At 37.5% G+C, this 24,426-nt stretch overlaps 1 pseudogene; it reads right to left on the bottom strand.

Moving 5' to 3' along the window:
* The window catches only part of LOC127159599 (receptor-type tyrosine-protein phosphatase eta-like), a 52,092-nt pseudogene that overhangs the window by 20,760 nt on the left and 6,906 nt on the right, over window positions 1-24,426 (bottom strand).

Genomic DNA, 24,426 nt, shown 5'->3' with positions numbered 1-24,426 from the left:
CCTGACGATGCTAATCAGTGTCTTCAGGATAAAAAAAAAAAAAAAAAAAAAAAATCATAGGTAGGCGAGTTTGATCAGGGTTGGAGCTAAACTCTGCAGTGCATTGGCCCTCCAGGGCAAGATTTGAGGAATCCTGCTCTAGCACTAGCTTTAACCCTAATCAAACATACCTGAACCAGCTAATAAAGGTCTACAGACTGCCTAGAAACTTCTGGGCAAGCGTGTTGAAGCAGGTTGGTGCTAAAATCTGCAGGGCACTGGCCCTCCAAAATTGGAGATTCCTTATATAGTGTATATTATACCTTTATACATACAACATATTATACCTACAAGATCAAAGTGGAGATCCTGAGGGAGGGTGGGGCTAGCTGGGGTCGTAGGGGTGGAGGATCTAGGACTCAGAGGAAGACTGCGAGGGTTTAGGGTGTGATTTGGGACAGGCCCAATTGAGGGATCCAAGGCTGGAGTTCCAGGAGGAAGTGGCTCACAGCAGGCCCGTGGTGTAAGCTAAGAGAGGCACTGAGGAACTGGTGGGAGACAATGGGGACTGGGCAGTAGGTGTAGCTGAGGGATGGGTAACTAATTGAAGAGGGACAAAAAAACTAGGGAGACACAAAGAGCAGGAGAGCACAGAGGTGGTGGAAGATGGTGGTTGGGTGGGATCACTGAGTCCAAAACAAAAGCAGGCATGCTAAAGGTTAAATAGAAATTAAAATCCACGTTCAGCAACTCACTTTCAGTGATGGACAGGTGAGTGGGTTTCCAATCTAAACCCTCAAACTACACGCACATACCTTCAGTGATGTCTGGGACTCCTTTGCATGAGCATGTAATGCTCGGTTGCTCCTGCCGTTCCTCGCTGTTGGAGAGATTCTGGCTGGGCACTGGATTGAGATTGGGACTAGTGTCATCATCGATGGGTCTGACAGTGAACAGTGACCACTCCACAAAATTGACAGAGCTCCCTCAAGGACCCTCCCCAGACAACTGCGCCTCAGTGGTGGTGTTCAGGCCATCATACAGGAACAAAAATAAACTGTTGTCAATGATAGTATTTTGATATGCAAGGTTGAGAAATTCCTCCAGGTGTTCCTCGAGGGAGCGATTTCCGTGCTTAAGGCTCAACAGGTGATCTGCAGGGATGTCCATGATGATGGGAAAACAGAACTAAAAAATGTGAACTCACTAACCAAAAAAAAAAAAAGCAAAGACAAAGACTAAGATGACAAAGAAGGATTAATAGTCTTTTAATATAAGTCTCAGGCAACAGAAACACAGGTTAACATCTACAAAGCATTGATAAGTCAAGACAAACTGAACAGAAACAGAGAGAACTGTTGATAATGAAGTACTGGTGATAATGAGGTGCACACAGCTGAACTAAATGACAAATCAATTAACAACCATGGCAACTAAGGGAAATGGTGCAAAGAATGAAAACAGTCCAAACACTGTCTGAGTATGATTGAAGTCAAATTATACAAATATTTCTTTTGGACATTTTGGAGTAAAGAAATAAAGATATTGTGACTGAAATTACTCTCTCCCGCTTTCTTTATTTTTAAGTTTGACATCAGCTTTCTTAGTATTCTTCAATCTATTCATTATGAACAATAAAACCAGAAATGTGTGTATGTATATATATATATATATATATATATATATATATACACACTAGAGGGTCACTAGAGACCCGAAGTGTGTAATAGTGTAAGTATATTTTTTGTGCGCAAAAATATGTAAATATCTGATGACTAAATACATGCATTCACCTTTAGTCCTTGAGGTGCCACTGTTTGATAGACAATAATGATGTGATGTTTCACAGGTAATTATTGTAAGCATAAAACAAAAGAATATCATCAGCAACATTTTAATTGGTTCGAATGGCTTTACAGCAGAACAATTACTGTATGCAATAAAATATAAATGTAACTGTCATTTGAAGGTGGATGTGGTAAATAAGCTGCGAGCAAAATAACAATTTTGAAGTCATTGAAAATGATAGTTTTGCGAATATTGTTGCGATATGAGCCAGATGCTGAATGCTGAATGCTGAAGTGGGCTCTGATAATAATCATCTACGTAAATTAAACCCTTCTAAGTTTCAAATGTAATGAAATATGCTTTATTTTATTCTTCTGTAATTGGTCTTAATTTTTTTTTTTTTTTTTTTTTTTTTTGCTATTGCAGCAGTTAGAGATCCTGGGTATACATGCCCAGGTCACTAAAGACCCTAATATGTAATAGTGATTGGCGAAACAATCATGCATTTAAGGGTTAAATGTATTCATTGAAACTTAAAATGCACTTTATGCAGTCTTCAATTTCCCTGATTGCTGGACAATGGCCATCTTGAGGTCATCTACATTTACAAATTTTTATGTTGTACATTCTGATAGACACTGATCTCTGCTGTGTTCTGGTAAATTAAGTCCATGTTGGTTCCAGTTCTTGATTGAATTACGTCATATGCACACTGGTGGAGGTAAACATATTGCTCCTGTTGTAGAAAACAGAAAGAAAAACATACAATAGTGTAAAACTATTAGTCTTCTTCATTGTAAATGACAGTTTCTTTGTAAAAGTACAATGTCTTTGTAAAAGTCATCGTAAAAGGAATATTCTGGGTTCAGTACAAATCAAGCTCAATCGATAACATTTGTTTCATAACGCTGATTTTTAAAATAAGCAAAAGTTTGCGGTGTTTGGTTAAGTAGTATAGTTAAGTAGGATATCTAAACAATAAGCATTGAGAAATATGAGAAAAATAGCTTATTACTGCTTTTCTGTGTAACATTGCACTCAAATAAATAATTCATTGGATGAATTCAATTTAATTGAGAACAGAATTTCCATTCAATAAATTTGTGTAACCCCAACTCATAAGAAACAAATTTGTGCAATGAAATGTAATTGAGTTGGGCCAGCTCAGTTAGATCTGTAGAGCTGTGATTACTGTTTGGACTTGACGCACAGATCCTTTAATAAAGACCCGCATATGGAATCCACTCAGCCTACCTCTTCCTTACAGAATACTTTGCCTGGCGCAGATCGAGCGGAGGTCTCTCAACTCCTGTCTACCATTATATATATATATATATATATCAAAACGATCTGCTCAAAGGTTTTCATACCCAGTTATTGACACTGCAAGCTGCCAATGAACACTTGACGCAGTACATTCGTTCTCTTCCTGCCCCACAACCTGACCCAGTAAGATTCGCTCTACCTGATAAATTTGATGGTTCTCCTGACAACTGTACTGTTTTTTTGCGACAGTGCTCTATCTATTTCTCAAACCAACCTCAAGTTTTTAGTCAAGACCAAACAAAGTGTTCCTTTATTATGACTTTACTCACTGGGAAGGCACTAGAATGGGCTACAGCAGTTTGGGATCATGACTCATGTGTTAAGCAGTCATACAATTACTTCACTCAACTGATTTGTGATGTTTTTAATATCCTGCTGGCGGCATGGATGCAGCTACTAGTTAACTCAGTTAGTTTAGCTCAGTTAGTTTAGTTTCGTACTGTTGCTGCTCAAAGTGGGTTCAATGATGTTGCTTTGAAACATATTTTTTGTTCAAGTCTGTCTGCTAAGTTACAAGCAGAATTACTATGCAAAGACGACTCACTTCATTTCTCCCAATTTGTTACCCTTGCCATCAAGATTTGCCCTTCTCCACATTGAAGAGATCACCCTCTATGTCATCTCATCCCCACAAAATGCAGTTATTCTAGGATATCCTTGGTTGTCTACTCATGATCCACAGTTTTCTTGGAAGGAAAAGGAATTGATCCGTTGGTCACCTCATTGTCATACGCACTGTCTTGAACTACCCAACAAAGCCACAGTCTGCACTACCCATCTCATCAAGAATCTCTTTCCTTTGCCAGACAATGTCCAGATTGAGGATGCAGATTTAGCTGAGTTATTTAGTAAGGAAAGAGCCACCAAACTGCCACCGCATCGCCCCTGGGACTGTGTAAATGATCTTCTGCCTAACACCTCTCCCCCGAGAAGCCATGTTTATCCCCTTACCGTTCCTGAAACCCAGGCCATGGAAGAATATACTGAAGAAGCATTGTCGTATGGATTTATTAGACCATCTACTTCTCCTGCAGCATCTGGGTTCTTCTTTGTTGAAAAGAAAGATGGAGGCCTATGTCGTTGTATTGACTATCGAGCTCTCAATGCAATCACTGTTAGGAATCACCATCCTTTGCCTCTTATCCCATCTTCTCTTGAACAACTGCAGGAGGGCCGGTACTTCACTAAATTGGACCTCAGATCCGCCTACAATCTCATCAGAATCCGGGAAGGGGATGAGTGGATGATTCTGTTTTCCAATCCTTTGTTAATGAAGTTTTCAAGGATCTCCTAAATCAGTGTGTGACTGTCTACATCTAAGACGATATTTTGATTTATTCACGCTCCATGGAAGAACATGTCGCTCATGTCAGAACTTAACTTAACACGCCTGCTCATGAATAATCTTTTTGTTAAAGCTGAGAAGTGTGAATTCTGTGTGAGAAATCCTTCTACACTCAAAAATAATACATTGGATTTACTTAACTTTAGGCATTAACCAACATGTTGGGCATTAGCCATATGATGGCTTTGATTAGTTGTTTATTTTATTATTAAAACAACTTTAACTCATGTTCGCAGATCCTCAACCCAAGCACGTGCTCTACACTTCACCACAATGGTAACCCCCAAAAACACTAACATACCAGTTTTAAATACAAAACATAAAAGAGCATTAAACATTAACAAGTATCCCAAATAAATCATCTTGATAAAAGATGAAAAAATGCATTTTATTTCAACATTTACTCTTTCTGTCCAGTCCCATGCAAAGCATGATGGGTAGAGGAAATCCACTTTCTAGTTACAAAAGTAAAATTATTTATGTACTCTCAACTCAGATAAATTAAGTAAAGTGGTTGTAAAGAATTGTATTGGATTAACTTCATTTACTTATGTAAATTGAATAAGAATCAAATGTTATTTTTGGCCTACTTCATTGAAACATGCTCTTTTCAAAATATTATTGAGTTTGAGCCAAAACACAGCTGTTTCAAGCCAGTTTAATACAATGCAATCCTGACCCACTCCAACCATAAATAAAGAATAGCTCATCAGCTTCTCAGATTTTAACAAATGCCTATTCTGAAACTTAAGCTCCATTGTCATTGCCCCCACCATCTGAAGTGGCTCAGGCCTTCCAGCAATTAAAGAAGTTCACCTCAACACCCCCCACCACACACTTTTCTGTCTTCCACTAAGCATCATTCAAACATTTAAGGAGTGGCACCACTGGCTTGTGGGATTTAACAATTTGTTCCAGGTCGTTACATTGCAACCTGGAATTCCTCTGTGATGCCAAACGGTTGAACCCTCACTAGGTCTGGTGGCCCTTGTTCTCTTCTAGATTCTACTTCACTCATGTAAGTTTAAAAAATACTAACACGGATGCTCTCTCGCCTCCATTCAACCAATTCTCCAGTCTCTGCTTCAGAATCCATTCTTTAAAAATGTGTTCTTTCTTCTTCCACCATTGGACCATCCAGTGGACCCTGGGTGAACAAATAACCCAAGACACCGTCATGGAAACTGTGTGTTCCTGCCACCCTATGGAACTAACTCCTGGACTCCTTGTACTCCTCTCTGGGCTCTGGACATCCAGGGACAACCCAAACCCTTTCCAGGTTGTGCTATGTCCAAAGTTCCTTGTAACCTTCCAACTGGAAAGCTTCTTCCACTGCCCACCATCATCTACTGTATGGCAGGGGTGCCCAAACTCCGTCCTGGAGGGCTGGTGTCCTGCAGAGTTTAACTCCAACTTGCCTCAACACACCTGCTGAGAAGTTTCTAGTATGCCTAGTAAGAGCTTGAGTTTAACTGGAGTTGGAGCTAAACTCTGCAGGACACCAGCCCTTCAGGAACAAGTTTGGGCACCCTGATCTATGGTCACATCTAGGGGTGGACTCTATAACCAACCTTCCTCCCTCAGTAGGACCTGTATCCTGTAAAACCTGTATCCTGGTGGCTGCTGATTGTTTCTCTACGACTCACCACCAGGGGTTACCAAAAACTTAAGACAGCAGAAATATTGTTTAATCATGTCTTACGGAACTACAGCCTCCTGGAGTTCCACAATGCATATGCCAATTACAAAAACTTTTTTTCAAGCTGCTGAGCACCACTGCCAGTCTTTCTTCAGGCTATCATGCCCAGTCTCCAGGTTCTTCAAACTTTACTGCTTATCAACATCAGCAGTACTAGAGTCGCTTCCTGCGCTGAGCTGAATATACCCGAAACTATGTCCACCAACCATTCACAGTTATGAAACTATAGGGTTGAAGCTAAACTCTGCAGGACAGTGGCCCTCCAGGACCGAAGTTGCCCAACCCTGTTCTGGACCATCCCTACTCACTGTGTTCTGCTACGATCACCTCAACTGTCCAGCTCCATGGAGATGTGGTCAACCAGAGTGTCCCCTCTCCACTCACTTACCATGGACTTTTGATCATGTACTCATCTGTTCACAATTAACCAGCTCATCAAGGACTCCATATATACCCATCACATACTGTCTAGTCTTACAAAGAGGGCTCTCTGATTGCACTACCCTTTGGTAGTGTTCTCTTCACAACTCTCTTGTCCATTTTTTAAAGGAGGCATTAGCTTAACTTGTACTGATCCCCAGAAAGTTACTCTACAGTCCCTTACCTCAGTCTGTACCATGAGAGGCCTGTGCATGCGCATATCATTAACAATTCCATAGACATCCACCATACTGTCTCTTTCTATCTGTAAGATCAAGTGGTCAATAGCAATGAAGGTTCCCGTTCTTCCCACACCAGCACTAAAAAGGTGAGAGGGTCAAATAATGAGTTAATAGGTTAATTAAATTCTCTAGTAAAATGGTAGTTTATAGGAAGCTAATTTACCTGCAATGCACCACAGTTGGAGAGTGGCGTGAGTACTGGTCCATGTGTTCTCTCACCAGGTGTCTGAAATCAATGAGGACTTCAGTAGTCTTTGGAACTCCATGATCCGGCCACACCGTGAAGTGGAACTGACGTACGAAGCGAGTTTCTGCTGTTTTCACCTACAGAATTATCAGTGATATTAGTGTAAAATATTACTGATTTAAAAACAACAACAATTTTCCACTCCTTTATGGTACTGAAGGAATAAATGGAGATCAGATGCGGGAACTGTTGCTTTACATTTTTGATTTTGAAGTCTCTTATGGTCCAACTCTCCAGTTCTAACTCTGAGGTGGTCGTCACAGAGATGTTATGATATTGAGTAGTCTCAGATGGCCAGTACTTCTCACATTTCACCTGGAGAAAATCACAGAGTGCTGGTTAGCTTTACTCTGAATATACATTTTCACATTTCACCACTGTTACTGTTTCACAATGAAAACTCACTCGTCCCATCTCGTTGCATCTGGTCAGCATCACTATGGTGTAGACGTTCTTCTCCCAGACCATTCTCCAGAATTCATTCACTGTGACAGGCAGTGGACCCTGAGCTGCTATAAACTCTTTTCTTGAATTATAGCCCTGATCAAAAAAAAAAAAAAAAAACATGCTTAGATACGACCCAAAAATGTTATAGGAAATTTGACATCTGTTATATGCTCACTGGGATGTAGTTGGCATTGATGTAGTCATCGAAGGGACTCCCACACACTGATAACTTCACTCTTGAAGTATCATCTGAAAAGGTAAACATGATGCAATTTGTATAAGAAAGTATTTATTAATTAGGAGCTATAAATTTGTAGCGTCATATCTGTCATGTCTTGTTATAAACCAATGACTCTTATTTTGATTCTTATATTGTCTGTATACATTTCCTGTTCATTTGCTTTTTGTTTATTGTGGTTTCTATAGTTTCTGATTGTTATCATCTGTGTCTTGTTTCCATGGTGAAAAAAAGAACTATGCTGGTAGGTATGTTTTGATGCTGGGATGCTGGTTAGGTATGTTTTGTTGCTGGTTTAAGCTGGTCCTTTGCTGGTTTATGCTGGTCCTTAGCTGGTCATGTTGCTGGTCAAGGATCTACCAGCATATGGTGTTTTTTTTTTCACCAGGGTTAGACAATCATTATAATGTTTCTACATTGAATGTACTTTCATTGTTCATTTTTGCTTTGTTTTTATTTATTTCCTTAATGCTACAGTACACAACTTCAGGCCCTCTAGCGGTTACCAAATTATACTGCATACATCTTGCAGAAGAACTTTTTTTTTTATTTGCGCTGACTTGTACAATATGACCTCAGTGTTAACAGTCCAGGTACAATCCATTAAACTGAAGCCTGAGATTGGGGAAAACTCATCCCACTTTTTAGTACAATATGAAACAGTCAATCTACTCACAAGGTAACACATTGCTGTAACGGTTCTTATCATTGTTTTCAACAGCCAGGGCGGCGTTCTTTGACTGTGCTGTTCCAATAGTTTTCAACTCCTGCAACAACACAGCACTTCTTTAGACGTAAACTAAACAAATCTTTTTAATAATTCCTGAGCACAACGGTTTGATAATATTATCATAGAAGCTAGTGTGTAATTTAAAAACGTATGTATTTGTGTTTTCCATGCTTACCTCATACTCTTCAGCAAAACCACAGTTGGAATCCGCATGTTTCTGCTTAAAGTACTCTTCATAATCTTCTACTCTCAAACTATTAAAACTGTATACCACAGAACAAAAACAAACATGTAAAAACATACAGTTTTTAAATATTAAGTGTAAAGAATCATGTTTTAGCTTTAAAAAAATAATAAAAAGTTACTTACATTTTATTACTGGAAATTTAAAGAAAAAAGAAATACATTAACCATTTTAAGTTTTGTCAAATAAATATTTTAATTATAAACAAATAAAACAAAAATACCTAATAGTGTGTACAAGGATGTCAGCACATTGTTTTTGGGTTCGTCTGGAACAGAGAAACATTGCTAAAATAAATCTGAAAGACTTCTATATCTTACAGTATTTACTTATCTCATAACAATGGCAACTCACCTTCTTAAATAGAAGAAGAGAATGAGAGCGATGATGAAGAGAAGACTCATTAGTGTAAAAACTACTCCAACAATCACTGCAGTGTTGTTAGTTGAACCTACAAAAGAATATGATAATTAGTATCATTATTACATTATTAAACATATTCCCAATAAAGACTCAGCAGTAATGTATTTAAAGATACTTTATCAGAATAAAGCCCTTGTTTATTATATTAACCAGATTACTTAATGAAACAAGATGACATGCTACACACTAAGATGTTTTAAAAGGTTAGCCTTTCTGCATGGTTACACTGTCCATTTACAGGTTACACTGATAGTCAAAACATTTCTCAGATATTTACTCTGTAGCTTTTGAATTGAGTTTCTGTTGATGTATCTGCTGCAATGGCTGTGACAAAAAATGCGTCACTGACTCCAGCAGTCAGACCAGTGATGTTACACAATGTGTCTGTTACACTTCCAGATGTTTCATGCACTCAAAAAAAACATCTTTAAACTAACTTAATTCAATTATTGACACTGGCTCCACACAACCAAATTGTGTTTTATTAAGAAAATTTATTTATTTTTTTTTTAATCTATGCAAACTTTTTGAGTTGTGACACAATTGAATGAGGAAGAATAGTTCAATCATATCAATTTATTGACTTCCCTGTAACTTAAACCGGTTAAGTTTAGTGAACATGTTTTGGTTTATTAAAAACTGACCAAATGTGTTTCACTCTATCAACAATTTATTTAAATTATGGACAGTGGTTTCATCCAATTAGTTCTAGTTACTTTAACTAAATGAGTTGTATTTAAAGTTACTCCTTTCAACAAAGCATTGTGTGTGTGTGTGTGTGTGTGTGATTGTCTTGTAATGAGTCATAAAAGAAAAGTATTGTCACAAATGATCAAAGTGTATTTGTTAAACATGAGCATTACATACAGTTAAAAACATATTACAAAATTACACTGTCATTTTCTAATTGCCATTAAGGTAACCAATCAGAAAAAAAAGGCTCCAGAAAAAAAAAAAAAAATAAATAAAATAATAATAATAATAATAATAATAATAATAATAAAAAAAAAAATATGCCTAAAATAAAATTAAGTATTTCAAATGTGTACCTTGTAACAGTGATGCCCCTGGTTTCCTTACCTTACCAGAGAATTATTTGAATTATTTATTCATTTCAGGAACCAGACAAGGTTAAACCCCTGTCAATTTAATTTGATTCGGGATTGCTCAGTAAAAAACACCAGTTACAAATAAAGAAAACCAGAAAGGAGATTAATCAAATCAAAACCGGGAAACATTACTCACATTCCAAATGCAAATTCAATTTCAAGCAGCAAAACTACTTAAAAATATAGACCCAACATAACTGTATGGTTTGCAATATTCAAATAACAACTAACATTCAAAGAGGAAAAAAGAAAGAAAAAAAAAAAAACTAAAGAAGTCCAAAAAACCTGACAAAAATCGAGGAAACTAATGAATTTTATTGTCCCAGTGATTGTACTTGATTCCTTTGAGTCTTTGGCAATTTTGAGCACATCTCAATAGCACATAAAACAATTTAATGAGCAGATGAATTGGAACAATTTCACAAAACAAAAACATTGGGAAAAACAAAACAAAACAAAACAAAAAATAAATAAATAAATAAAAACAAGAAAATGGGATTGCGTAGGTGTATGTGTTTGTGTGAACTTCACACAGGCATTTCATAAATGGCCTGTGTGTTACTGCGTAAGGTGATTGCTTTGTACCCTTGTACCCTGTCTTTTGGAGTATTTTGGAGTTTACGTAAGTACCAATAGCCTCTTTTGCAGCATAGACCGGAACAATAACTGTAGCACCATCCATCCGAAAGCACAGACCTGTGCCAGAAGCTGAACCAGGGAAACAGCGATTCACCACAGCTTCTAATGCCGTCAGCTCCAGGTAAGTAGGGGTGCGCTGGGCACAAACTAACGCAGGGTTAATTGTAACACACGTGGTTTAAATATTTCCACACACGCTAGCATAACCAAATTTGCGGTATTTACTAGTGCCATGGCAACACTATACAGAGAAAAAAGTGCGCCAAAATTCAAAAGCTTTTTGATGATATCACTGAATATTCATTTTACCAAAGTAAACAGTAAATTTTAGTATTCATTTAAAATGAGACAAATCTGCTATTATTATTTTAATAACCAATCTGTTGCTTATCCGTTTAGATAGTTTATTAATGCTAGCAGAAGACAGTAACCACTTTTATATTCCAGTTGCGCTGATGGGGAACGTTGTAACACTACATTACAATCTGCCCCGCTACATTAAACTATGCTATTCTATGACATTAGCCATGTCATTTTCACTATTTTCTTTTATGGATTTAAAAAAGAAACTACAAGAAACAGGTCAATAAAGACAAAGCATTTTGGCTCATTTATGTGTCTCATGTTCTGTGAGAGCTGTGTTTGGAGGGAGGGGAGTGTTTTTTTTTTTTAATGTCTGAATGTGTTCCATCTATTTGCACACATTGTTTAGAACTATACTGTACAGCTGTGTTTTGCGATCAGGGCCGTCCTACGCATGGTTGCGATGTGTTCATTGTGAACCTCACAAATTAGATTTTTTTAAATTCTTAAAAAGTTTTATTTTATTGACAAAATATTTTAGTTTGTCATGTGTAGTGGACAACACATTCCAGGGCCCAGTTTATTGGTGGGTGCCTTCCTGACCACATAGTGGACAGAGGTTTGCTACATTTTGATTGGATCTTGGTGAACTAACATAAACAAACTGTCCAACGCCATCAGATAAAGATGCCAGAACAACAGCCAGACATCTCTTAGAGTGCAAGAAGGAGACCTTTGGTACAAAACCCGGGAAGGACAGAACTTCCTATTGGTCAAAATGCAGTTTGTGCCCTTCACCCACCTTGAGATTGATTCCTAAGGGTTTGGCCTGTGACCGACCATAAAAATTCTTTAGGACCTCCAGATGCAGCAGCAGTGGGTGAAACTAAGAGAGATCATGGAGATCCATCCAAATCCATTCATAACTAGGTTTTCTAACCTTAAAACTGATGCACATTATAACACACACATTTTATACTTATGCATGCATGACAGTTCAATCTTTTCCCATCATGTTTGGACTTAATGCCTTCATAACATTGGCAAATACATTCTGGTTATGGTTTGGAAAGTGATAAATGCTCCAGTAAAACTTCAGTGACACTTTTCTAACTTTGTTTTGGAAATAAATAAATTCCACAGGAGGAAAGAAGGGTGGGCCACCACGTGTCAAATTGCAATCTCCTTCTCATCGGAAAAGGGATAAAAGTACCCTTACAAAAGACACTCCTTGTTCTGAGTCTGCTACCCACGAGGGAAGGGACTATAGCAGGATACACAGTTCTGAGTCTGCGGCCTGCTACAGGGAAGGCAGCAACAGATCAACCTTTGTTCTGAGTCTGAGTACTGTCAAGGAAAGGATGTGAGGGAAAAGACACAAACAGGACAAACTTCTTTCTGAGTCTCCGGACTGCAAAGGTGAGACAATAGCAGAAACACCAAAGTTCTGAGTCTCCCGTTCAGAAAGACATTAACAGATACACAGGTCTGAGTCTGCGACCCACAAGGGTGAGACAACAACAGATACCAAGTCCAAGTCTACAGCTTTTGAGGCAGCAACAGATATGACCACGTTCTGAGGCTGTAGCCTGCGAGGAAAGAGATAATCTATGTTCAGAGTCTTCGTCCAGCGAGACAACAACTGATGCAGCATCCTGAGTCTCCATCCAAGAGAGACAAAGCGGATTAACCAAGTTCTGAGTCACTAGCCCAGAGAAGCAGAAGACACACAGAAGCTCCAGCGAGCAAACCTTCACTTCAGGTACTTTTGCTTCCGTGTTCCAAGCTAAGGACCTTCAGCACCTACTCCTGAGCCACATCTGCGTGTTCCAGATCTTAGGACCCTTGGTGCTCCAGGAGATCAGCATCCTACAGCGCTTCATCTTCAAGGCTGTCGAAACAGATTCCTGCTCCTTTCCCCACTGTACTGCCACCAGCGCAACCAGTGGAAGAAGTCGCCGCCACCGGACTGCTCACTCAACCACAGGGAACGTAAATATCACTTCCAAACCTCTTCCAGAGACCTTGGCATTGTTGTATATTATCACTATACGATTTTCTAATTTACATTAGATATTATATAGCTGACTGCAGTTGATAACAAATCTTACACGTATTTGTTTGATGCATAGTTAGGTAAGGTTATTCACCTTATTTGTTTCAGAGTAAAAACAGTTTATCTTTCCAGATAACGTAGCTCATGACATAGCAACACCCAACATTGTCACTTGCATTTTATGCATCTTATGCACTTTATTCCTTTCTCATCCATGGTATTCATTTAGTAGTTGTTGATACAGTAAGAGGTTCTACAAGTTAGAGATCCCACCAATCTTTCTTATGTGATGTACTCATAACCACACATTAACTGATGCGATCCAAGAATCATAACGTCAGCTGTGACATGAGTACCCATCACTACCCTATTTCACCTTTCTAGGTTGGCGAAAGTTAAATTCACTACCTTAATTGGCATCCCTAGGTTGGCGAAAGCGAAATTCATTACACATGTATATTTTTTTTGTTCGATCAGATAACATTTTAAACTGTCGTATGGTCATGTTACAACGTGCCCCTCCCATGTTACAACGTACCCCACATATGGGGCATTTTGTCACTTTTCACTTCCTTTCTACTGAGGCAATTAATGAAAAATGTATACACTGTAATTATTAAACAAAGCCACATATTTGTACAAGACACGCGTGATATTAACGTGGATAAAAAAATTATACTCGAAACCCCACGTGGATTTACACAAATTGAGAAATTCGAAAAGTGTTAGGTTGTGCCCCATGCTCCCCTATAATTCGCTCTTTCACGTCACTGCTACCCTTCTCCACTTTCACCCTCCACTTCAAAATGGACTCACTCTCGCACAGTAGCTCAACAACTCACTAACAGCATTCACTGGTTCACTGGTCGCACAGTAGCACGCCGTTTCTCACACCATTCTCAAGCTGAAGCCATGCACGTACCTCTGGTGCGACCAGACCGCTCACACACTTCTTTTGCTTCCGTCACTCACACATTTCCATGCTCACGTCACCAAAGATTGTGCCCCTCTCTTTCCGTCCTTGTATATTCCTCTTTTAAATAGTTGATAGATGATTATTCCTCTGTTTTAATTGGTCGGCAGGATTACATTAATAGTGGTGCCGTATTACGTTCTGCCACAACCTGAGTTTAGGAGGGTTGCTCAAGTTTAGTCCTTACATCAGTCCCAGCAACATAGTTTTGCATAGGGTATACTGCTAAGGTCCTGAGGAATTTTATCTTCCAGCACTCCAACATCTGCTGGGCTGTCTTCAATGTCTGCACCTTCAAATCTTAGAGGGGTTTTGGCCATTTCCTTAGCTGGTCAGGCTGGGAGACCAGCTGGAACAACCAGAAAAAAACAGCCTGACCAGCTTAAACCATCTAAGACCAGCCAACCAGCTTAGTCTGGTTTTAGCTGTTTTTTTTTTTCTCTAGCAGGGCTCGATCACCTGGCAACGTGTGTATCCTAGAAAAGATATTTAAAAGGATGGAATACTCAGATTCTTTATCATACTTTATCATAGCATTTATCATTCTTGAAAAAAAATAAATACTCACCATATACTCCATTATAAGACTGTTAGGGTTTTCATTCGGGTGCTTCAATGTCATAGGTCTAAAAAGGCAAACAACAAAGAAATGTACGAAATTTAGCCTTTACTTTGTTTTTTTCTAAAATCGCACATTTTAAAAAAAAATGTCAGTCATTCATCTATTATTATTCTGTCTGACCATTTCCTTATGGGGAATACAGGCAAACAGACAAGATGGAATTCTAACAAACATTACATTGGAAAATGAAAACATAACAGTACTTGGCCAAACCAGCACAGAAGGGCACTGTCCTGCATGAGTTTTTTCAATATTTCCAATTGGGGAAAGTTCACCAAAAAATGAAAACTCTGTCATTAGATTTACATAATTTAATCACAAAATAAATGCATTAGTAATTAGTTACAGTTACTGAGGATAAAATGTGTAATTAAATTACAGTTACTTCTGAAATTGTTAATGATTTCTGTAACGGGGAGTGAGAGACGAGAGGCGAGCGGATCCAAATGCGAGCTTTTATTTAATGGACGAGGCAAAGACATGGTCAGACAGGCAGGGTCAAACAGGAGCAAACAGGAATATCACAGGAGAGACGTAGAGAATAATCCAAAAACACGAGCGAGAGTCAGGTAGGCAGGCGGCGAGCAGTCGAGACGAGAAGGGCCAGGCGTGGGGACTAAACACTGGGAACTAGGAACTACAATTATGTCTTAAATTATCAAAGGAGCCACAAAAGATGTATGTGAATTTCTTCTTTGAAGATCAGTCCATTGTTTCCTCCAACAACAGGCAGATTTTGGAAACAGGTCTATCCAGTAATTCTGTTTGTGTCTTCAGTTGTACAGAACCAACAAATCCCTTTTTTTGTCAGGATATGTCTGAGTGATGACCACTATATCACCAACAGTTAAGTTTCTATGTGGTTTTCTCCATTTTTGTCTTTCCTGAAGCAGTGGAAGATATTCCCTTATCTAACTTTTCCAAATGAGATCAGACAGGTATTGAACTTGTCGTCATCCTCATCTGATGTACAAATCACTTTTTTTTGGAAAAATCCTGGTGGAAGAAATGGTTTTGATCATCAGAAAGCTTTGTGATAGAAAAGTCATTAAGAATGGCTTCAGCTTTCTTTACAAGATGAATGAGACTTTCCCACATGCCTCCATGATGTAATCCTGCAGGGCTATTAAAGGTCCATGTTATTCCTTCTGATAGGAAAGAATGCAGAATTTTTGTCGTGATCCAAATTCTTCAAAGTTTTCCTAAGCTCTATCTCCGCATGTAAATAAATGCAGTACTTGCCCACAACGGCGCATAAAATGACGAATGCAATTTATGCAGGAATTTGTATCCATAGATTAGGCTACTTCAACGTGTACTACTCGACTGGTCATGCAGGTACACATAACTCTGTACCTTTTAACAACACCACAACCTCTCTTCACATCAGTAGGTCCAAAGTAGTCCACACCAGTATTGGTGAAAATGTCTTGAAAATGTCAACACACAACACATTCAGAGATTACCCTTCTACAAGCAGTTTGAAGAGTTTGCTTTCGAAATGTTAACAACATGTGGTTTATCCCCACATGACCTAGTTGTCTATGAACATGTTTGGGTACATGGTGTTCTTCTGGCAAGATAACTGGGCTTTTTGTCTTGCTGCTATACAAAGTCTTCCACCATTTCTAAGTAAACCATCCATCAATACTGGATCAAGCTTGTAGATGTTACTATACCTTTTGACTCCAGATGTTCCACATTGCAGGGAAGAAATTTCTTGTTTGAATGCTTCATGTTGAGAAAATCCAATAATAGCTGATTCTGCCTGAGAAAGATCATCTGGTGTAAGGCTTTGACCAGGGGAATTCAGTTTGAAAATCTTCTCATTTCCTCATTAACTCTGTCCTGCTCTACTGTAGAATTGTTTGTTCCAGAAGCAAATGAGGACTGACTATGTTTTCTGTGTTGCTTGAGCTTCAAAAGAACATCTTTGAACTTTTGAATCCATGCCAATCCTGTGCATTTGTGGTCTTTCAATTCCATGCTCAAAAGCTTGAATGAATGTAGCAAACTGTAAGGGATCTCCATCAAATAATGGAATTACAGGAGGAAGTAATGAAGGCCTGTCCCCCCATATACAAGCTGAGCTGTTGTGTTTGCCTGTCGCTGCATGATGTTAAGCAAAATACCTTGTCCTGTTTGCAGATAAACATGAGGTAGCAAAGAATGAGTTTGTAATTGGGAATGAGAAACCGGATCCTGTATGCTTATAGCTTCTTGTGTAGTTGTACAGCGCATTGCAACTTGAATAGAATTCCCAGGAAGATGCACTTGAGAATTGTTCATTCAGTGAGTTTGATTTTTTTTACATTTTACATTACTGTTTTTTTTTAAACTGACAACTTTGCATCATTGGTTGCTATTTTTGCATTCATCATGAGTTGTTCCTTTTGTCTTTTGAGTCTTTCACTTTGGGTGAGGAAGAAAAAAAACTTTTCATTCAAAGTATGTCTCTTCTCCATAGCAGCATGTTGTAATAATGCAGCCCTTTCTGCCATTGCTTTTATCCATGCAGAAAAAGTTAAACTTAAAGTACTTGCTGAACATTTTGACACTTTGCTACAATGGGATTGTTTTGTGGACACATACACAATATTGTCATCAGGTCCTATTTAACTGCTTACTGCAGACAAAGCATCACATTCAATGATATAGGTTATTTCCACAATCGAATTATGCAAATCTTTAGCTTTTTCACAATACCTGACAAACCTCTTTATTTGCCTTTCCACATCTGGTACAGTTTCACTTGTGAATTTAAGAGAAATTATATAATTCACCTTTTGTTTGACTTTGTTTACTTGATTCAGTAATCAATTTTCTAGACTTTTGCAAATTTTCAAAGAGCAAAGCAACCCCCTTTGCAGTCATTTTTCTCACTCTTTTTTGTGACACATTTTGATCAACAGCACCATCATCATTTTCCGTTTTCCATTTCCATCCTCCGGGTGCGTTCCATAAGCAAAGCACAAATGGGACACAGCAAGATAAGGGCAGGGTCTGCCTCCTCCAAGGGCAGTGATTGCAGTTTCACCACTTGATCTCAAAAAGGAGTGGTGGGAACCTTGGGCACATAACCAGACCGGGGTCTCAAGGTAACGTGTCAGCCAGACCAAATTCAAGGCATGGTTCATTGACCAAGAATGCCTGCAGTTTCCCCACCCTCTTGATTGAAGTGAGCATATCAGGAGCATAGTCTTGAGAGACAGGTATTTCAGCTCAACTGAATTAAGGACCTTAAAGTGGGCTCTCCATAATCCTGCCAGGACCACAGAAAGATCCCAAAAGGGGCTGAGGTGCAACCTGAGAGGGTTCTCCTCTCACCTCTCAGATCTACTGCATCCTGTCCAGAAACCAGACATGCAAGTTCCATAGATTGGGTCGCGGGTGCCAAATTGTGCCCATACCCTGCGAAAGAAGGTCCCTCCTCAGGTGAATTCTACAGGAAGGGGCTGTTGCAAGAAGCATGAGGTCGGCAAATCAGGTCCGGGTGGGTCAAAATGGCACAATCAACAAAAACCTGCTCCCTGCCCTTCCTGATCTTGCACAGGGTCTGTGCAAGAAGGCTCACTGGACTTTGTACGCATATGCTTGACCCTCAAAGGCAAACCACAGAAACTGCCTGTGTCAAGGCAGAATTGAGACATAAAAGTAAGCACGCTTCAGGTTGATAACTGCGATGTGCTCCTGCGTCAACATCTTGAATGGAAGTCTGTATAGGGACCGATTCAAGACTTGCAGATCCAGAATATGCTGTAACCCACCGCTCTTCTTGGGTGCAATGAAATAGGGATTTTAAAATCCCCAATTCATCTCAGCCAGAGGGATATACTCTATTGCGTACTCTCTGTGTGCAGGTCAGAGGCGTCCTTGTCCAAACTGACAGATGTAAAAAGGATGCTCCTGAACCTGAGAGGGTGCCTGGTGAACTGAATCGCGTAGCCAAGAGGAGTGCGAGGAGGCGAAGCATCCTGCAACTCCAACCTGTTGAGTGGCAAAATTATGTGCCGAGTATAAATTTATGAGGAAACAGTGCTCACAAACAGAACTCAGCATGATAGACCCAGAGATTAAACAACTTGCTCTATTATCTGCAGCAGTGGTGGAGAAGGCCCCTGGCCCTCCCAGATGTTATTATTCCCCAAAGAACAAATCCTGTCATCTCTGGGTCGCCCATCTCAGGGACACTTCGCGGTCTTCCAAGGAGACTTAACGGCACCCTGAAAAATGGCTGTGCCCCCTTCCAGTGGGTAGCTCGACTCCCCTGCTGAGGGGTTACCTCCTTCAATATTCCTTGAGGGGGCAGAGCAGGTGTTAAAGCCACAGAGGGGCGTCCTCGGCATTGAGCAGACGAAGACCTGGTCCTTGCATCTTGGTGTTCGGAGGGCAAGATGTGTTTGATAGCCTCCATCTGTTTCTGGACTGCCAAGAACAGCTGGGCAAAATACTCAACAGTGTCCCCGAAGAAGCTAGCCTGGGAGACGGGGGCATCGAGAAAGCAAACTTTGTTGGCATCACACATCTCAGCCACGTTCAGCCAGAGATGGTGCTCCTGGACCACTATAATGGACATCACTTGACTGAGGGACGGTGCCGTGACCTTAGTCACTCATAAAGCAAAGTCAGTCACCATATGCAGTTCCTGCGTCAACCCCAAGTCAGAATTGAAATTCTTGAAATCATAATAAGACTTTCTTGTACTATTTAAGACTTTTTTTGGCCTTAAATTTGATACAACTAAATTTAAGACATTTAAGGACCCATGTAAACCCTTATTACTTCTGTTTATAAATAATGAAATAGTGATACAGCGTTTCACTTACCTTAGCCAAAAGTTAATTTCCTTCATTTCGCCAAAGTTAGGCAGTGATGAAGTAAGAAAACCATGATCAAATGCATGCTGTTATAAAAAAAGCAAAAGCAGATACAACTTTAAAATGTATGCAGAAGTCAAATGTGGCATTATTTGTACTTCCGTGCTTTAGCTAATTGAGTAGGGTAGAAAAAGCACAGGGAGGTTTTATTTAACTGCTCATATATCATTAATAAGATGGAAAATCACCCATCCTCTGTTCCACAAGCACACATACATATATACTACAGTCCATGCACTACAGAATCTCATGCACTTTCAAATCTCCCAACCGCACAAAATCATATATTAACGGAGCAGTAACCAGTTACACAATAACTACTCAACTGGTAAACAAAACACTAAAAGCATCCCAAAACAGAGTTTCAGAAACACTAACAGAAATTAAAGACTTTGACTTTACACAAAGAAAACTTAAGATTTTCTTACCAAGCTGGTACTTCTAGCTCTGATGCAATGCACCTCCTTCATGCCATCTTCATCAGGTGCGTTGGAAATCGTCCATTTTTTTGAATGGTGTAATAAACTCTTCACGTTAGTTTAATGATTGATAATTTAGTAAAGTGGAAAATTAAACAGTTTAAGTTAATTAAGCACAATACACTAGTGTTTTGGAGGAGAACCAAATATATTTGTGCTGATTTAAATAAATAAATAAATAAATAAAGTATGTATGTATGTATGTATATATATATATATATATTTGAATAAAACAAACAGTGCCTTTTTTTTTTTTTTTTTTTTTTTGGAGTGCAGTCCATTGTACTTAAACATAAAAAGCCATTTCAAGTGGTTTATCCTATTTCAGAAGCACAAATGATGTGGAGATTTCAGTAACTGTCCCTTTAACATATTTAACACACAAAAAATTTTACCTTTGACATGTCTGACATGAAATAATCACAATTATTATCACAATATACCACATATATTAATGATAAATATGAATGAAATCAACAGGCTCATTGGAAATATGTGCCTCTATATGCATTTCTGCAAAACTACCTATATGTACATCACTGCAGTTTTGCAGGTGTAATGAACACACAGTGTGAACCCCGTAAACTAGGGTTTGACAGTACAGCTCAAATCCACATAAGGAAGTTAAAATAGCATCAGCAAATGCATTTTTGTGTCACTTTTGCATTTGTTAACACTATTGGGTAGGTTTAATTTTGGGTTTGGTGTAGGGGGATATTTCCAACATGATATAGCTTTAACCTTTAGCATCACTCCTCAGATATTTGAATTCTGAACAGCTGCAATAGTACCTCAAGCAGCGTAATAAAAACATACAGCCATATGGTAAGTGTTTACACTGTTATTCAGTGAATAATACTTGAATATAAGACTTGTTTGAGGGTATGTGTGAGACTCATTTGAAGAAGTACTTGAAGTGACAGGGAGTGACACATTTACTATATAGAAGAAGAATACAATGAAGTTTTGTATTTATTATATTATATTATATTATATTATACTATATTATATAAATATAGTTCCATAAATAATACTCACTTGTAGGAAACTAAATTTTCATTTTCCATTCAAAATGTTTACACAGTTGTCCAAGAATAAAAATACTTTAGGCATAAAAAGCAACAACAAACAAACAAACAAACAAGCAATTTCTTTTTTTCTTTAGCAATAAAATGAGTAACATACAGCTGCCACACCTATGGATCTCTTCTGTTGTGTTTTCCTTCCAAATGTGCTCAGTGTGACCTAGTTTTCCATCGATGTCTGATTATGTCATTTGATTCAGGTGTGTCTCGTTAATTATCCTCATTTATCAATGTATTTAAGTTTTGTTCAGTCCTGTGTTCTTGGTCTGGTCTACTAAGTCCCTATGTGTGTTTCCTGCTTGTCTATTCTGTGGATTTTCCATCATGTGGATTTATTAAAGATTATTTGCATTGATCTTCATCTTCTTTGTGCGTTTATTCACCGTAGCATGACAACAGTAAGTGTTTACACAGTTATTCCATAAATAATACTCACTTGTAGGAGTTGTTTGAGGAGATGTGAGAGACTCATTTGAAGTAGTACTTGAAGTGACAGGGAGTGATGTGATATCTGGACACATAAAGATATCCAAACACATTTACTAAATGGTCTTTCCTGACAAGCTCAGAAGGGCATTTTATCATAAAATGAAGTTTTGTATTATATTATTAAAGATAAGCATATAGTAAAGCACACAACTGTTTTAACTAGTGAGATGGTAAACTTGAGATGGCATCAAAGCTGAATCCCAATTAAATCAGTTCAACATTCCAGATGAATAATAAACTGAATTTTCATTTTCCATTTATAATGTTTATACAGTTGTCCAAAAATAAAAAATACTTTTTAGGTGTAAAAAGAAACAAAAAAACAAATAAAGAGTTTTTTTGTTTGTTTTTTTGTTTTTTATAAAATCAAATTTTAGTTAACATGCTTAAATGTACTTTTGTATGCAGTGAAACTCTGAATTGCAAGAATTATTAATAAAACATGAATGACAGCTGTAAACGGCATTAATTCATTTTTCCCAAATGCAATGTCATAGTTGTCAGTCTATATTAATTCTAAGTGGCAGGTCCTGATGTTTGAAACAATTATAAAATTGCATTAGCAATGGAATAAATAGCATACAGCGATATAATGAGTATTTACACTGTTAATCCATGAATAATACTCACTTGTAGGTGTTGTTTGAGGAGATGTGTGAGACTCACTTGAAGAAGTACTTGAAGTGACAGGGAGTGATGTGATATCTGGACATATGGAGATATCAAAACACATTTATTAAATAGTCTTTCCTGACAAGCTCAAAGGGGCATTTGATCATACAATGATATATTATATTATATTATATTATATTACTAATAAAAGAACAGCAAATGTTATAGGATACAATGCTTTTTACAGTGAGATAGTAAACCTGAAATGGTATCAAAGTTAAATCCTAGTTAAATCAGTACAATATACCTAATTAATAATAAACTGAATTTTCATTTTCCATTCATAATGTTTACACAGTTGTCCAAGAATAAAAATACTCACTTGTAGGAGCTGATGTTTGAGACTTATATGAAGAAGAGCTTGTAGTGACAGAAGCTGCTGGGATATTTAGGTGCAAAAAGGAACGACAAACAAACAAAAAAAAAAAAAAAAAAAAATTTTTTTTTTTTTTTGTTTGTTTCTTTTTGTTTTTGATAAAATCAAATTTTGTTAGTAATTAGTTGACATGCTTAAAAGAATATTTTTGTATGCAGTGAAACTGTATTGCAAGAATTATTAGTAAAACATGAATGACAGCTGTAAACGGCATTAATTCATTTTTCCCAAATGCAATGTCATAGTTGTCAGTCTATATTAATTCTAACTGGCAGGTCCTGATGTTTGAAACAATCATAAAATTGCATTAGCAATGGAATGAATAGCATACAGCGATATAATGAGTATTTACACTGTTAATCCATGAATAATACTCACTTGTAGGTGTTGTTTGAGGAGATGTGGGAGACTCACTTGAAGTACTTGAAGTGACAGGGAGTGATGTGATATCTGGACACATAAAGATATCCAAACACATTTACTAAATGGTCTTTCCTGACAAGCTCAGAAGGGCATTTTATCATAAAATGAATTTTTGTATTATATTATTAAAGAAAAGCATATAGTAAAGCACACAACTGTTTTAACTAGTGAGATGGTAAACTTGAGATGGCATCAAAGCTGAATCCCAATTAAATCAGTTCAACATTCCAGATTAATAATAAACTGAATTTTCATTTTCCATTTATAATGTTTATACAGTTGTCCAAAAAAAAAAAAAAAAAATACTTTTTAGGTGTAAAAAGAAACAAAAAAACAAATAAAGAGTTTTTTTTTTTTTTTTTTTTTTTTTTTTATAAAATCAAATTTTAGTTGACATGCTTAAATGTACTTTTGTATGCAGTAAAACTCTGAATTGCAAGAATTATTAATAAAACATGTATGACAGCTGTAAACAGCATAAATTAATTTTTCCCAGTTGCAATGTCATAGTATCTGTATAGCATCTGGTAGGTGCTGATGTTTGAGACAATTGTAAAATTATATTAACAATAAAATGATTAACATACAGCTATATGGTGTGTTTATGCAGTTATTCCATGAATAATACTCACTTGTAGGAGTTGTTTGAGCAGATGTGTGAGACTCACTTGAAGAAGTATTTAAAGTGACAGGGAGCGATGTGATATCTGGACATATGGAGATATCAAAACTCATTTATTAAATAGTCTTTCCTGACAAACTAAAAGGGGCATTTGATCATATAATGATGTATTATATTATATTATATTATATTATATTATTAATAAAAGAATAGCAAATGTTATAGGATACAATGCTTTTAACTGTGAGATAGTAAACCTGAAATGGTATCAAAGTTAAATCCTAATTAAATCAGTACAATATACCTAATTAATAATAAACTGAATTTTCATTTTCCATTCATAATGTTTACACAGTTGTCCAAGAATAAAAATACTCACTTGTAGGAGCTGATGTTTGAGACTTATATGAAGAAGAGCTTGTAGTGACAGAAGCTGCTGGGATATTTAGGTGCAAAAAGGAACGACAAACAAACAAGCAAAAAAAAAAGTTTTTTTTTTTTTTTTTGTTTGTTTCTTTTTGTTTTTGATAAAATCAAATTTTGTTAGTAATTAGTTGACATGCTTAAAAGAAT

Source organism: Labeo rohita, unplaced genomic scaffold, assembly GCF_022985175.1.
Source record: "Labeo rohita strain BAU-BD-2019 unplaced genomic scaffold, IGBB_LRoh.1.0 scaffold_233, whole genome shotgun sequence".
NCBI lineage: Eukaryota > Metazoa > Chordata > Actinopteri > Cypriniformes > Cyprinidae > Labeo > Labeo rohita.
Note: the sequence above shows the minus strand (reverse complement) of the source record. Positions and strands in the feature narration are given on the sequence as shown.